General features: G+C 46.9%; 1 protein-coding gene across 3 annotated transcripts in view; it reads left to right on the top strand.

Annotated features, from left to right (window-relative positions):
• Positions 1 to 17,295, top strand: part of LOC109889775 (sorbin and SH3 domain-containing protein 1-like) — an 88,162-nt gene that overhangs the window by 18,873 nt on the left and 51,994 nt on the right. The window lies entirely within an intron of this gene.

Raw genomic sequence — 17,295 nt, 5'->3', positions numbered from 1 at the left:
GGAGTCCACCCCCGGATAAATTCAATTGATTGGTCATGATTTGGAAAGTGACACTTTTTATTTATTGAATTTCTATTTAACCTTTACTAACTAGGCAAGTCAGTTAAGAGCAAATTCTTATTTACAATGACGACCTACACCGGCCAAACCCTATCCAGGACAACGCTGAGCCAATTGTGCTCTGCCCTATGGGACTCCCGATCATGGCTGGTTGTGATACAGCCCGGGATCGAACCAGGGTCTGTAGTGATGCCTTTAGCACTGTGATACAGTGCCTTAGACCGCTGCACCACTCGGGAGCCCAACGGGAGCCCACATATCTAAGGAATTGTCTGTAGAGCTCTGAGACATGTTTGCGTCAATCTGGGGAAGGGTACCAAAAAGAATTCTGCAGCAATGAAGATCCCCAAGAACACATTTGCCTCCAAACGACCACCCCTCATCACTGTCAAACGCTCCCTAAAACACTTCAGCAAGCAGGCCTTTCTAACTGACCTGGCCCGGGTATCCTGGAAGGATATCGACCTCATCCCGTCAGTAGAGGATGCCTGGTTATTCTTTAAAAGGGCTTTCCTCACCATCTTAAACAAGCATGCCCCATTCAAAAAAAATGTAGAACCAAGAACAGATATAGCCCCTGGTTCACTCCAGACCTGACTGCCTTTGACCAGCACAAAAACATCCTGTGGCGCACTGCATTAGCATCGAATAGCCCCCGCGATATGCAACTTTTCAGGGAAGTTAGGAACCAATCTACACAGGCGTTAGGAAAGCTAAGCTCAGGCAGTTAGGAAAGCTAAGCTAACACAGGCAGTTAGGAAAACTATCTCTTTCAAGCAGAAATTTGCATCCTGTAGCACAAACTCAAAAAAGTTCTGAGACTCTGTAAAGTCCATGGAGAATAAGAGCACCTCCTCCCAGCTGCACACTGCACTGAGGCTAGGAAACACTGTCACCATCGATAAATCCATGATAATTGAGAGTTTGAATAAGCATTTTTCCACGGCTGGCCATGCTTTCCACCTGGCTACCCCTACCCCGGTCAACTGCCCTGCACCCCCCACAGCAACTCACCCAAGCCTCCCCTGTGTACTTCCGGCGCCGACAGAGATGGCCGCCTCGCTTCGCGTTCCTAGGAAACTATGCAGTTTTTTGTTTTTTTACGTGTTATTTCTTACATTAGTACCCCAGGTCATCTTAGGTTTCATTACATACAGTCGAGAAGAACTACTGAATATAAGATCAGCGTCAACTCACCATCAGTACGACCAAGAATATGTTTTTCGCGACGCGGATCCTGTGTTCTGCCTTACAAACAGGACAACGGAGTGGATCCTATGCAGCGACCCAAAAAAACGACTCCGAAAGAGAGGGAAACGAGGCGGTCTTCTGGTCAGACTCCGGAGACGGGCACACCGTGCACCACTCCCTAGCATTCTTCTTGCCAATGTCCAGTCTCTTGACAACAAGGTTGATGAAATCCGAGCAAGGGTAGCATTCCAGAGGGACATCAGAGACTGTAAAAGTTCTTTGCTTCACGGAAACATGGCTCACCGGAGAGACGCTATCCGAAGCGGTGCAGCCAACGGGTTTCTCCACGCATCGCGCCGACAGAAACAAACATCTTTCTGGTAAGAAGAGGGGCGGGGGCGTATGCCTTATGGCCAACGTGACATGGTGTGATGAAAGAAACATACAGGAACTCAAATCCTTCTGTTCACCTGATTTAGAATTCCTCACAATCAAATGTAGACCGCATTATCTACCAAGAGAATTCTCTTCGATTATAATCACAGCCGTAAATATCCCCCCCCAAGCAGACACATCGATGGCTCTGAACGAACTTTATTTAACTCTCTGCAAACTGGAAACGATTTATCCGGAGACTGCATTCATTGTAGCTGGGGATTTTAACAAGGCTAATCTGAAAACAAGACTCCCTAAATTTTATCAGCATATCGATTGCGCAACCAGGGGTGGAAAGACCTTGGATCATTGTTACTCTAACTTCCGCGACGCATATAAGGCCCTGCACCGCCCCCCTTTCGGCAAAGCTGACCACGACTCCATTTTGTTGATCCCTGCCTACAGACAGAAACTAAAACAAGAGGCTCCCACGCTGAGGTCTGTCCAACGCTGGTCCGACCAAGCTGACTCCACACTCCAAGACTGCTTCCATCACGTGGACTGGGAGATGTTTCGTATTGCGTCAGATAACAACATTGACGAATACGCTGATTCGGTGTGCGAGTTCATTAGAACGTGCGTTGAATATGTCGTTCCCATAGCAACGATTAAAACATTCCCTAACCAGAAACCGTGGATTGAGGGCAGCATTCGTGTGAAACTGAAAGTGCGAACCACTGCTTTTAATCAGGGCAAGGTGTCTGGTAACATGACCGAATACAAACAGTGCAGCTATTCCCTCCGCAAGGCTATCAAACAAGCTAAGCGCCAGTACAGAGACAAAGTAGAATCTCAATTCAACGGCTCAGACACAAGAGGCATGTGGCAGGGTCTACAGTCAATCACGGACTACAGGAAGAAATCCAGCCCAGTCACGGACCAGGATGTCTTGCTCCCAGGCAGACTAAATAACTTTTTTGCCCACTTTGAGGACAATACAGTGCCACTGACACGGCCTGCAACGAAAACATGCGGTCTCTCCTTCACTGCAGCCGAGGTGAGTAAGACATTTAAACGTGTTAACCCTCGCAAGGTTGCAGGCCCAGACGGCATCCCCAGCCGCGCCCTCAGAGCATGCGCAGACCAGCTGGCCGGTGTGTTTACGGACATATTCAATCAATCCCTATACCAGTCTGCTGTTCCCACATGCTTCAAGAGGGCCACCATTGTTCCTGTTCCCAAGAAAGCTAAGGTAACTGAGCTAAACGACTACCGCCCCGTAGCACTCACATCCGTCATCATGAAGTGCTTTGAGAGACTAGTCAAGGACCATATCACCTCCACCCTACCTGACACCCTAGACCCACTCCAATTTGCTTACCGCCCAAATAGGTCCACAGACGATGCAATCTCAACCACACTGCACACTGCCCTAACCCATCTGGACAAGAGGAATACCTATGTGAGAATGCTGTTCATCGACTACAGCTCGGCATTCAACACCATAGTACCCTCCAAGCTCGTCATCAAGCTCGAGACCCTGGGTCTCGGCCCCGCCCTGTGCAACTGGGTACTGGACTTCCTGACGGGCCGCCCCCAGGTGGTAAGGGTAGGCAACAACATCTCCTCCCCGCTGATCCTCAACACTGGGGCCCCACAAGGGTGCGTTCTGAGCCCTCTCCTGTACTCCCTGTTCACCCACGACTGCGTGGCCACACACGCCTCCAACTCAATCATCAAGTTTGCGGACGACACAACAGTGGTAGGCTTGATTACCAACAACGACGAGACGGCCTACAGGGAGGAGGTGAGGGCCCTCGGAGTGTGGTGTCAGGAAAATAACCTCACACTCAACGTCAACAAAACTAAGGAGATGATTGTGGACTTCAGGAAACAGCAGAGGGAACACCCCCCTATCCACATCGATGGAACAGTAGTGGAGAGGGTAGCAAGTTTTAAGTTCCTCGGCATACACATCACAGACAAACTGAATTGGTCCACTCACACAGACAGCATCGTGAAGAAGGCGCAGCAGCGCCTCTTCAACCTCAGGAGGCTGAAGAAATTCGGCTTGTCACCAAAAGCACTCACAAACTTCTACAGATGCACAATCGAGAGCATCCTGGCGGGCTGTATCACCGCCTGGTATGGCAACTGCACCGCCCTCAACCGTAAGGCTCTCCAGAGGGTAGTGAGGTCTGCACAACGCATCACCGGGGGCAAACTCCCTGCCCTCCAGGACACCTACACCACCCGATGCTACAGGAAGGCCATAAAGATCATCAAGGACATCAACCACTCGAGCCACTGCCTGTTCACCCCGCTGTCATCCAGAAGGCGAGGTCAGTACAGGTGCATCAAAGCTGGGACCGAGAGACTGAAAAACAGCTTCTATCTCAAGGCCATCAGACTGTTAAACAGCCACCACTAACATTGAGTGGCTGCTGCCAACACACTGTCAATGACACTGACTCAACTCCAGCCACTTTAATAATGGGAATTGATGGGAAATGATGTAAATATATCACTAGCCACTTTAAACAATGCTACCTTATATAATGTTACTTACCCTACATTATTCATCTCATATGCATACGTATATACTGTACTCTATATCATCGACTGCATCCTTATGTAATACATGTATCACTAGCCACTTTAACTATGCCACTTTGTTTACATACTCATCTCATATGTTAGGCGTAGCAGTAGGTCGTCCTGTCCTGTCGTGTCCCTGTATATATCGTTTATTTTTCGTTTATTTTTCGTTTTTTACATATTTTCTCCACATATCTCTTTGAAAACATTTTGCTAAACCCTAAGCTTCCAAATACTCTCCTGCAACCCGACTCACCCAATGTAGCTATTTTTCCTAAAGTATTTATATTTACTTCGGGACCCCTCAACTGAAGCTAGCCAGCTAACCAGCGGGTATGCTAGCGGTCTCCAGCTAACCGGTCATCAGCTAACCTGTAGTTCGGAAAGCTCTCGCCTGTTCGTACAACGCGACTTTAACCAGAGCACAACGGACCTATTTATTTTTCATCCCCGGATTCCCACCGCAAACGGAACATCTTTCAGCTGGATTTTTCAGCAACTAGCTATCTAGCTAAACCGCAACCTCGGATTACTCCTGGCTAGCGTTTCCACCCACTTAGCTTGAAGCTAGCCCGGCCGTAGCACCTGCGCTACCACCGTAGCATACTCCTGAGCTACAATACCCGGGCCCACGACCGGTCTACCGATGTCATCGCATGAAGAGGAATAAACAGACTCACCCCATCGCGACGTCCCCCAAAGGCTAACTCTCTAGCCCTCGCTATCTCCCTGCTTGCTAATTCGGCCTGCTAACTGCTAGCTTGTCCAGCTCCGGCCCGCTAACTGCTACCTTGTCTAGCCCGGGCCTACAAACTGTTAGCTTGTTAGCACAGGCCTGCTAACCGCCTGAATCGCCGCGTCTCAAACGCTCACCGGACCCATATTTATTTTCTATCTCTTTTGACTTTTAATTTGTTTATACCTTCCGGAAACCTGCCTCACCCAATGTGATACGGAATCGCTATTATTTTTATTTTTAGAACACACTCAAGAACCTCCAGAAGCTAACCAGCTAACTAGCTACAAGCTATTTAGTCATTGTTAGTTTTTTTTTTTACCCGGATAACACTCGCCAGGCCAGCTTCCCTGCCCCATCCACCGCTGCCCCCTGGACACTGATCTCTTGGCTACATAGCTGATGCACGCTGGACTGTCCATTAATCACGGTACTCCATTCTGCTTGTTTGTTCTATCTGTTGGCCCCGTTGCCTAGTCTACGCCATTTTACCTGCTGTTGTTGTGCTAGCTGATTAGCTGTTGTCTCACCTACTGTTTTAGCTAGCTTTCCCAATTCAACACCTGTGATTACTGTATGCCTCGCTGTATGTCTCTCTCAAATGTCAATATGCCTTGTATACTGTTATTCAGGTTAGTTATCATTGTTTTAGTTCACAATGGAGCCCCTAGTTCCACTCTTCACGCCCCTGATAACTCCTTTGTCCCACCTCCCACACATGCGGTGACCTCACCCATTACTACCAGCATGTCCAGAGATACAACCTCCCTCATCATCACCCAGTGCCTGGGCTTACCTCCGCTGTACCCGCACCCCACCATACCCCTGTCTGCGCATTATGCCCTGAATATATTCTACCATGCCCAGAAACCTGCTCCTCTTATTCTCTGTCCCCAACGCTCTAGGCGACCAGTTTTGATAGCCTTTAGCCGCACCCTCATTACTACTCCTTCTCTGTTCCGCGGGTGATGTGGAGGTAAACCCAGGCCCTGCATGTCCCCAGGCACCCTCATTTGTTGACTTCTGTGATCGAAAAAGCCTTGGTTTCATGCATGTCAACATCAGAAGCCTCCTCCCTAAGTTTGTTTTACTCACTGCTTTAGCACACTCTGCTAACCCTGATGTCCTTGCTGTGTCTGAATCCTGGCTCAGGAAGGCCACCAAAAATTCAGAGATTTCCATACCCAACTATAACATCTTCCGTCAAGATAGAACTGCCAAAGGGGGCGGAGTTGCAGTTTACTGCAGAGATAGCCTGCAAAGTAATGTCATACTTTCCAGGTCCATACCCAAACAGTTCGAACTACTAATTTTGAAAATTACTCTCTCCAGAAATAAGTCTCTCACGGTTGCCGCCTGCTACCGACCCCCCTCAGCTCCCAGCTGTGCCCTGGACACCATTTGTGAATTGATCGCCCCCCATCTAGCTTCAGAGTTTGTTCTGTTAGGTGACCTAAACTGGGATATGCTTAACACCTCGCCAGTCCTACAATCTAAGCTAGATGCCCTCAATCTCACACAAATCATCAAGGAACCCACCAGGTACAACCCTAACTCTGTAAACAAGGGCACCCTCATAGACGTCATCCTGACCAACTGGCCCTCCAAATACACCTCCGCTGTCTTCAACCAGGATCTCAGCGATCACTGCCTCATTGCCTGTATCCGCTACGGAGCCGCAGTCAAACGACCACCCCTCATCACTGTCAAACGCTCCCTAAAACACTTCTGTGAGCAGGCCTTTCTAATCGACCTGGCCCGGGTATCCTGGAAGGACATTGACCTCATCCCGTCAGTTGAGGATGCCTGGTCATTCTTCAAAAGTAACTTCCTCACCATTTTAGATAAGCATGCTCCGTTCAAAAAATGCAGAACTAAGAACAGATACAGCCCTTGGTTCACCCCAGACCTGACTGCCCTCGACCAGCACAAAAACATCCTGTGGCGGACTGCAATAGCATCGAATAGTCCCCGTGATATGCAACTGTTCAGGGAAGTCCGGAACCAATACACGCAGTCAGTCAGGAAAGCTAAGGCCAGCTTCTTCAGGCAGAAGTTTGCATCCTGTAGCTCCAACTCCAAAAAGTTCTGGGACACCGTGAAGTCCATGGAGAACAAGAGCACCTCCTCCCAGCTAGGTAGGTAACACGGTCACCACTGATAAATCCATGATTATCGAAAACTTCAATAAGCATTTCTCAACGGCTGGCCATGCCTTCCGCCTGGCTACTTCAACCTCGACCAACAGCTCCGCCCCCCCCGCAGCTCCTCGCCCAAGCCTCTCCAGGTTCTCCTTTAACCAAATCCAGATAGCAGATGTTCTGAAAGAGCTGCAAAACCTGGACCCGTACAAATCAGCTGGGCTTGACAATCTGGACCCTCTATTTCTGAAGCTATCTGCCACTATTGTCGCAACCCCTATTACCAGCCTGTTCAACCTCTCTTTCATATCGTCTGAGATCCCCAAGGATTGGAAAGCTGCCGCAGTCATCCCCCTCTTCAAAGGGGGAGACACCCTGGACCCAAACTGTTACAGACCTATATCCATCCTGCCCTGCCTATCTAAGGTCTTCGAAAGCCAAGTCAACAAACAGGTCACTGACCATCTCGAATCCCACCGCACCTTCTCCGCTGTGCAATCTGGTTTCCGAGCCGGTCATGGGTGCACCTCAGCCACACTCAAGGTTACTCAACGATATCATAACCGCCATCGATAAAAGACAGTACTGTGCAGCCGTCTTCATCGACCTTGCCAAGGCTTTCGACTCTGTCAATCACCATATTCTTATCGGCAGACTCAGGAGCCTCGGTTTTTCGGATGACTGCCTTGCCTGGTTCACCAATTACTTTGCAGACAGAGTTCAGTGCGTCAAATCGGAGGGCATGCTGTCCGGTCCTCTGGCAGTCTCTATGGGGGTGCCACAGGGTTCAATTCTCGGGCCGACTCTTTTCTCTGTGTATATCAATGATGTTGCTCTTGCTGCGGGCGATTCCCTGATCCACCTCTACGCAGACGACACCATTCTATATACCTTCGGCCCGTCTTTGGACACTGTGCTATCTAACCTCCAAACAAGCTTCAATGCCATACAACACTCCTTCCGTGGCCTCCAACTGCTCTTAAACGCTAGTAAAACCAAATGCATGCTTTTCAACCGGTCGCTGCCTGCACCCGCATGACCGACTAGCATCACCACCCTGGATGGTTCCGACCTAGAATATGTGGACGTCTATAAGTACCTAGGTGTCTGGCTAGACTGCAAACTCTCCTTCCAGACTCATATCAAACATCTCCAATCGAAAATCAAATCAAGAGTCGGCTTTCTATTCCGCAACAAAGCCTCCTTCACTCACGCCGCCAAGCTTACCCTAGTAAAACTGACTATCCTACCGATCCTCGACTTCGGCGATGTCATCTACAAAATGGCTTCCAACACTCTACTCAGCAAACTGGATGCAGTCTATCACAGTGCCATCCGTTTCGTCACTAAAGCACCTTATACCACCCACCACTGCGACTTGTATGCTCTAGTCGGCTGGCCCTCGCTACATATTCGTCGCCAGACCCACTGGCTCCAGGTCATCTACAAGTCCATGCTAGGTAAAGCTCCGCCTTATCTCAGCTCACTGGTCACGATGGCAACACCCATCCGTAGCACGCGCTCCAGCAGGTGTATCTCACTGATCATCCCTAAAGCCAACACCTCATTTGGCTTTATTTGCTGAAATTGTTGCAACCCCTGTTACTAGCCTGTTCTACCTCTCGTTCGTATCGTCTGAGATCCCCAAAGATTGGAAAGCTGCCGCGGTCATCCCACTCTTCAAAGGGGGAGACACTCCAAACTGCTACAGACCTATATCTATCTATGTACCCTGCCTTTCTAAGGTCTTCGGAAGCCAAGTTAACAAACAGATCACCGACCATTTCCAATCCCACCGTACCTTCTCCGCTATGCAATATGGCTTCCGAGCTGGTCATGGGTGCACCTCAGCCACGCTCAAGGTCCTAAACGATATCATAACTGCCATCGATAAGAGACATTACTGTGCAGACGTATTCATCGACTTGGCCAAGGCTTTCGACTGACAATCACCACATTCTTATCTGCAGACTCAACAGCATTGGTTTCTCAAATGACTGCCTCGCCTGGTTCATCAACTTCTTCTCTGATAAAGTTCAGTGTGTCAAATCAGAGGGCCTGTTGTCCGGACCTCTGGCAGTTTCTATGGGGGTGCCACAGGGTTCAATTCTCGGGCCGACTCTCTTCTCTGTATATATCAATGATGTCGCTCTTGCTGCTGGTGATTCTCTGATCCACCTCTATACAGATTCTGTATACTTCTGGCCCTTCTTTGGACACTGTGCTAACTAATCTCCAGACGAGCTTCAATGCCATACAACTCTCCTTCCGTGGCCTCCAACTGCTCTTAAATGCAAGTAAAACTAAATGCATGCTCTTCAACCGATCTCTGCCCACACCTGCCCGCCGTCCAGCATCACTACTCTGGATGGTTCTGACCTAGAATATGTGGACAACTACCTAGGTGTCTGGTTAGACTGTAAACTCTCCTTCCAGACCCACATTAAGCATTTCCAATCCAAAATTAAATCTAGAATCGGCTTCCTATTTTGCAACAAAGCATCCTTCACTCATGCTGCCAAACATACCCTCGTAAAACTGACTATCCTACCGATCCTATTTTGTAGCTTTCCTACAAAATAGCCTCCAACAAATTGGATGCAGTCTATCATAGTGCCATCCGTTTTGTCACCAAAGCCCCATATACTACACACCACTGCAACCTGTACGCTCTCGTTGGCTGGCCCTCGCTTCATACTCGTGGCCAAACCCACTGGCTTCAAGTCATCTACAAGTCTTTGCTAGGTAAAGCCCTGCCTTATCTCAGTTAACTGGTCACCATAGCAGCACCCACCCGCAGCATGCGCTCCAGCAGGTATATTTCACTGGTCACCCCAAAAGCCAATTCCTCTTTTGGCCGCCTTTCCTTCCAGTTGTTTGCTGCCAATGACTGGAACGAACTGCAAAAATCGCTGAAGCTGGAGACTCTTATCTTCCTCACTAACTTCAAGCACCAGCTGTCAGAGCAGCTCACAGATCATTGCACCTGTACATAGCCCATCTGTAAATAGCCCACCCAACTACCTTATCCCATACTGTATTTATTTATTTTGCTCCTTTGCACCCCAGTATCTCTACTTGCACATTCATCTTCTGCACATCTATCACTCCAGTGTTTAATTACTATATCGTAATTACCTCGCCACTATGGCCTATTTTATTGCCTTTACCTCCCTTATCCTGCCTCATTTGCACACACTGTATATATACCTTTTTTCTACTGCATTATTGACTGTATGTTTGTTTATTCCATGTGTAACTCTGTGTTGTTGTATGTGTCGAACTGCTTTGCTTTATCTTGGCCAGGTCGCAGTAGTAAATGAGAACTTGATCTCAACTAGCCTACCTGGTTAAATAAAGGTTAAATAAAAATAAATGTTAAAAAAAATCTTAAATGGAAGAAGTTTGGAACCACCAAGACTTCCTAGAGCTGGTCGCCTTGCCAAACTGAGCAATTTGAGGAGAAGGACCTTGGTCAGGGAGGTGACCAATAACCCGATTTTCACTCTGACAGAGCTCTAGAGTTCCTCTGTGGAGATGGGAGAACCTTAAAGAAAGGACAACCATCTCTGCAGCACTCCACCAATCAGGCCTTTATGGTAGAGTGGCCAGACAGAAGCCACTCCTCAGTAAAATGCACATGACAGCCCGCTTGGCATTTGCCAAAAGTCACTTAAAGACCCTCAGACCATGAGAAACAAGATTCTCTGGTCTGATTAAACCAAGATTGAACTCTTTGTCCTGAATGCCAAGCATCACGTCTGGAGGAAACCTGGCACCATCCCTACATTGAAGAATGTTGGTGGCAGCATCATGCTGTGGAGATGTTTTTCAGCGGCAGGGACTGGAAGACTAGTCAGGATCAAGGGATAGATGAACAGAGCAATGTACAGAGAGATCCTTGATGAAAACCTGCTCCAGAACGCTCAGGACCTCAGACTGGGGCTAAGGTTCACCTTCCAACACGACAGCGACCCTAAGCACACAGCCAAGACAACGCAGGAGTGGCTTCAGGACAAGTCTCTGAATGTCCTTGAGTGGCCCAGCCAGAGCCTGGACTTCAAACCTATCGAACATCTCTGGAGAGACCTGAAAATAGCTGTGCAGCAACGCTCCCCATACAACCTGACAGAGCTTGAGAGGATCTGCAGAGAATATTGGGGAAAAACTCCTCAAATACAGGTGTATCTGATTGTACTGTATCTACAGTAGCTTTGATTGGACATCATACTTTCAAAATCTTAACTAGCAGGCTCGCAGTCATCATCATGAATCAAGTCCACAATCTACTGGCAAATGGTTTTTAATCCTTGTCATATGAAGATAAATAATGAAGAGGAATTATAGATAAAATGTATTGGTGATCATCGGCAAATATTGCACAAAATCACAAATTCAACAATGAGTGGTTTGGAAGGAATCAGTGGTTAACTGCAAGCATTGAAAAGCAATCACTAGCCTGCTATTCAGTGGACTAGGTGTGTGGTACCAAGTCTGGATAAAAGGGTATTTTTTCCTGACTTAAAAGGATAAACATTCAACATTAGCTGTGCTGTCAATCCAGCATGACTTCTGCCACACTCAAAACAACTGTAAACTCAGAACTGGGAAATCTCACTTCAGTGAGTTCAAGACAACTGGGAACTTGGGGAAAAAAATGTACTCCGACTGGGAAAATACATTTGGAATGGTCATCCAGCTCGGAATTGTAAGTCGGGAACTCTGGGCTCTTTCTAGAGCTCTGACCTGAAGATCGCTGACATCATCATGATTCAACCTTGTTTTTTTCAGAGTTCCCAGTTAACTTGAAAGCACCATAAATCCTGAGAATGCCAGACTTTGTATTGTATGCTGCTGCATAAATTATATGCCAGGGAGATATGTGTACTGTAGTTTAGAAAGTAATTATAGGTGTATGTTGTGTAGTAAGCTGTTAGTAGCCCATGTGCCTCACCCTAATAATTTGGTTCCTTTACCGCTCTTACTTTCACCAACTGTTCTGACTTGATGGTGCACTTGTAGTCTATAGCCTGTTTTAGAGAAATGTAATCATTGAATATTGTAAGAGCTTTCATTGTCTGCTTATATGCCCCCTTTATTTATGCTACGATTCTGACTTGGTGTACAGGGAGAATACTGTAAGAACGGCCCATGTTCTGAATTCTGTCGCTGTACATTTCAAAAGTGCTGAACAAATAGTCCTAGCTCACTCATTAATGTCTTAATCGAAATTACGGCTTGCCTCTTATCCGCTTGTCGTCCCCTTATGCCATAGTTTTTGCATCTCAAATGTCCGTAGAAACAACATTTGTTTAAGCAAGTCAGCCTAATCAGCTATGTTTTTTTTAAACGGCGGTAAATTAATTAACTGTTTCGCTGCCAGACAAAGCTCCGCTGATAACCAGGTGTAGCAGTGGTAAGGTGTTGGAACTGCTGTTGGGACAGCTTTATGTAGGCCCTAACAGTTTGTGGGAAGAGTTTGTCATCATTATAGTGCAATTAATGAGTTGTTTAATGTTGTGTTGTGTAGTGGCTTTTGCTGGCATGCATCTAAAAAAAATGTTTTTTACTTTGCCCCACCAATATTTACATGCTAAAATCGCCACTGTAAGTGATGAATTCTGTAATACTCCGGGTGTCATGGGTGTGGAGTCAAACGCAGGAGACAGAGAGTACAATGCTGTGCTCTTTAATTGCACCAACGCACCACAGGGTGCTCACAATAATAACGGCCCCAAAACACATGGAATGAAAAATGACTACTGAAAAATGCACGACCAGGAACTAACACGTTCCTCTACTACAGAGCCGAAGGTTACAATGAATAATCCCGCACAACAACCAGGCGGGCCGGCTGTCTAATAAAGACAAACTAATCATCACAAACAGGTGCTACCAATAAACATACAAGGAGGGGGAGGAAAGACAATCAGTGGCAGCTAATAGGCCGGTGACGACGACCGCCGAGCGCCACCCGACCGGGAAGGGAAACCACCCTCGGTCGGACTCGTGACAAATTCCATGTGGTTACAGACCGAATTGAAAGTTACCTCATTATAGAAAATAATTGAAATTCCTGCACACAGGTTACCTCTGCTAGTTTATTGTCAACATTTCAGTCTGAGACTTTCTGAAAGACCTGAGTGTTGGCAGGGTTCATCATAATTTATTTTCAGAAGAATTGTCCATGCACTGACGCTGTCATTCATTGTCTGTTGTCAGGTTTCAGCTTCTGTCTCTCTTCGGACCCAACCCCTCCCCATGTTTAGCTATTGAATGACAATGACCAGAGGCCACTGAGAGGCGGGAAACAGTTGCCAGGCAGCCACCTCATGGCCTCATAAGTTTATGACCAACAGCAGCCCTCTCATTAGATATCTGAGAGCAGAGCACTATACAGTATATAATCATCCAAACAGAATGCCAAAATGAATTTGGTTATGAATGTGGGTTTTGAGTTTCTCAATTTAGCACAGTATTTATTTTTTTATTTTATTTTATTTTTAAATGTTTTTTATTTCACCTTTATTTAACCAGGCAGGCCAGTTGAGAACAAGTTCTCATTTACAACTGCGACCTGGCCAAGATAAAGCAAAGCAGTGCGACACAAACAACAACACAGAGTTACACATGGAATAAACAAGCGTACATTCAATAACGCAATAGAAAAATAAAGTATATATACAGTGTGTGCAAATGGCGTGAGGAGGTAGGCAATAAATAGCCCATAGTAGCGAAGTAATTACAATTTGGCAGGTTAACACTGGCGTGATAAATGAGCAGATGATGATGTGCAAGAAGAAATAGTGATGTGCAAAAGAGCAGAAAGTAAATAAAAACAGTATGGGAATGAGGTAGGTAGATTGGGTGGGTTATTTATAGATGGACTATGTACAGCTGCAGCGATCGATTAGCTGCTCAGATAGCTGATGTTTAAAGTTAAATATTAAAGGAAATATAAGTCTCCAGCTTCAGGGATTTTTGCAATTCATTCCAGTCACTGGCAGCAGAAAACTGGAAGAAAAGGTGGCCGAAGGAGGTGTTGGCTTTGGGGATGACCGGTGAGGTATACCTGCTGGAGCGCGTGCTGCGAGTGGGTGTTGTTATCATGACCAGTGAGCTGAGATAAGGCGGAGCTTTACCTAGCATAGACTTATAGATGACCTGGAGCCAGAGGGTCTGGCGTCAAACATGCAGCGAGGGCCAGCCGACTAGAGCATACAGGTCACAGTGGTGGGTGGTATAAGGGGCTTTGGTAACAAAATGGATGGCACTGTGATAGACTGCATCCAGTTTGCTGAGTAGAGTATTGGAAGCTATTTTGTAGATGACATCGCCGAAGTCGAGGATCGGTAGGATAGTCATTTTTACTAGGGCAAGTTTGGAGGCGTGAGTGAAGGAGGCTTTGTTGCGGAATAGAAAGACGATTCTAGATTTGATTTTGGATTGGAGATGTTTAATATGAGTCTGGAAGGAGAGTTTACAGTCTAAACACATATTCTAGGTCAGAGCCGTCCAGGGTAGTCATGCAAGTCGGGCAGGTAGGTGCAGGCAGCGAATGGTTGAAAAGCATGCATTTGGTTTAAACTAGCGTTTAAGAGCAGTTGGAGGCCACCGAAGGAGTGTTGTATGGCATTGAAGCTCGTTTGGAGGTTAGTTAACACAGTGTCCAAAGAAGGGCCAGAAGTATACAGAATGGTGTCATCTGCATAGAGGTGGATCAGGGAATCACCCGCAGCAAGAGCAACATCATTGATATATACAGACAAAAGAGTTGGGCCGAGATTTGAACCCTGTGGTACCCCCCATAGAGACTGCCAGAGGTCCGGACAACAGGCCCTCCGATTTGACACACTGAACTCTGTCTGCAAAGTAGTTGGTGAACCAGGCGAGGCCAAGGCTATTGAGTCTGCCAATAAGAAATACGGTGATTGACAAAGTCGAAAGCCTTGGCCAGGTCGATGAAGACGGCTTCACAGAACTGTCTTTTATCGATGGCAGTTATGATATAGTTTAGTACCTTGAGCGTGGCTGAGGTGCACCCGTGACCGGCTCGGAAACCAGATTGCACAGCGGAGAAGGTATGGTGGGATTGGAAATGGTCAGTGATCTGTTTATTAGTTTATTAACTAGGCTTTCGAAGACTTTAGAGAGGCAGGGCAGGATGGATATACAGTAGGTCTAGCAATTTGGGTCTAGAGTGTCACCCCCTTTGAAGAGGGGGAAGACCGCGGCAGCTTTCCAATCTTTAGGGATCTCAGACGACACGAAAGAGAGGTTGAGCAGACTGGTAATAGGGGTTGCAACAATGGTGGCAGATAGTTCTAGAAAGAGAGGGTCCAGATTGTCTAGCCCAGCTGTTTTGTACAGGTCCAGGGTTTGCAGCTCTTTCAGAACATCTGCTATCTGGATTTGGGTGAAGGAGAAGCTGGGGAGGCTCAGGCAAGTAGCTGCGGGGTGGGGGCAGAGCTGTTGGCCGGGGTTGGGGTAGCCAGGAGGATAGCATGGCCAGCCGTAAGGGGAAGAAATTGTTGAAATTTTAGATTATCATGGATTTATTGGTGGTGACCGTGTTACCTAGCCTCAGTGCAGTGGGCAGCTGGGAGGAGGCGCCCTTGTTAACCATGGACTTGACAGTGTCCCAGAACTTTTTGGAGTTAGAGCTACAGGATGCAAATTTCTGTTTGAAAAAGCTAGCCTTTGCATTCCTGACTGACTGTGTGCATTGATTCCTGACTTCCCTGAAAAGTAGCATATCGCGGGGACCATTCGATGCTATAGCAGTCTGCCACAGGATGTTTTTGTGTTGGTCAAAGGCAGTCAGGTCTAGAGTGAACCAAGGGCTATAACTGTTCTTGGTTCTACATTTTTTGAATAGGGCATGCTTATTTAAGATGGTGAGGAAGTTACTTTTAAAGAACAACCAGGCATCTTCGACTGACGGGATGAGGTCGATATCCTTCCAGGATACCCGGGCCAGGTCGGTTAGAAAGGCCTGCTTGCTGAAGTGTTTTAGGGAGCATTTGACAGTGATGAGGGGTGATCGTTTGACCGCGGACCCATAGCGGATGCAGGCAATGAGGCAGTGGTCGCTGAGATCCTGATTGAAAACAGCAGAGATGTATTTGGAGGGCAAGTTGGTCAGGATAATATCAATGAGGGTGCCCATGTTTACAGATTTAGGATTGTACCTGGTGGGTTCCTTGATGATTTGTGAGAGATTCAGGGCATCTAGTCTAGATTGTAGGACTGCCGGGGTGTTAAGCATATCCCAGTTTAGGAAACCTAACAGAACAAATTCTGAAGTTAGATGGGGGGCAATCAATTCACGGTGTCCAGGGCACAGCTGGGAGCTGAGGGGGGTCTATAACAGGCGATAACAGTGAGAGACTTATTTCTGGAGAGATTAATATTTGGGCATAGACCTGGAAAGTATGACAGAACTTTGCAGGCTATCTCTGCAGTAGATTGCAACTCCCCCCCCCCCCCCCCCCCTTTGGCAGTTCTATCTTGGCAGAAAATGTTGTAGTTGGGTATGGAAATCTCAGAATTTTTGGTGGCCTTCCTAAGCCAGGATTCAGACACTGCAATGTGTCTGAAGGTGTCTGTTTGTTTTTCAGTGTGTGTGTCACTGAGCCAAATTGACCTGTATTTGTTAAGATAAAGTAGCTCTAAAATCATCTCAGATTGTCCGGATCAAGAGAATGTGCATTTAGGTAGAGACTTTAGTACTGGAGGTTTACTTGATTACAGTTTATCTCAGTCTCCTGTTTGTCTAGGCTGGAGCACTGCTGGAAAATCTCCATGAAAATGATTTTTAGTCCAGGATTAGGCATAATTTATGTCTGGGATAACGGCCCTGTAAATTGACCATCTGTACTGTACTTATAATTTCTTCAGATAGAGGTAGGGCTTCAAAAACAATGCAGTTAACTCTCATTACGCATCATGTCAAATAGTCTTAGGGATTTCAGACTGGTCACGAATTATCAATGTAGTTCTTACAATGACACTTTAGCTGACCTCTTGTGGACACTTGGGGTCAGGAAATTAGTCTGTTTATTGCACAACTGTATGAGGAAGAAATGTGCCTCAAAGACATGTTGTTTTACGATCTGGTTACGATCTGGTTGTGCCCTTGGGTTTTGTCTGGAAACTCACTCAAATCTCTTTTTAGGCTTAATTTCAGGAGGT

The sequence above is a fragment of the Oncorhynchus kisutch genome, linkage group LG4, assembly GCF_002021735.2.
Source record: "Oncorhynchus kisutch isolate 150728-3 linkage group LG4, Okis_V2, whole genome shotgun sequence".
Lineage (NCBI taxonomy): Eukaryota > Metazoa > Chordata > Actinopteri > Salmoniformes > Salmonidae > Oncorhynchus > Oncorhynchus kisutch.
The sequence above is the reverse complement of the archived record's forward strand: the minus strand, read 5'-3'. Positions and strand labels throughout refer to the sequence as shown.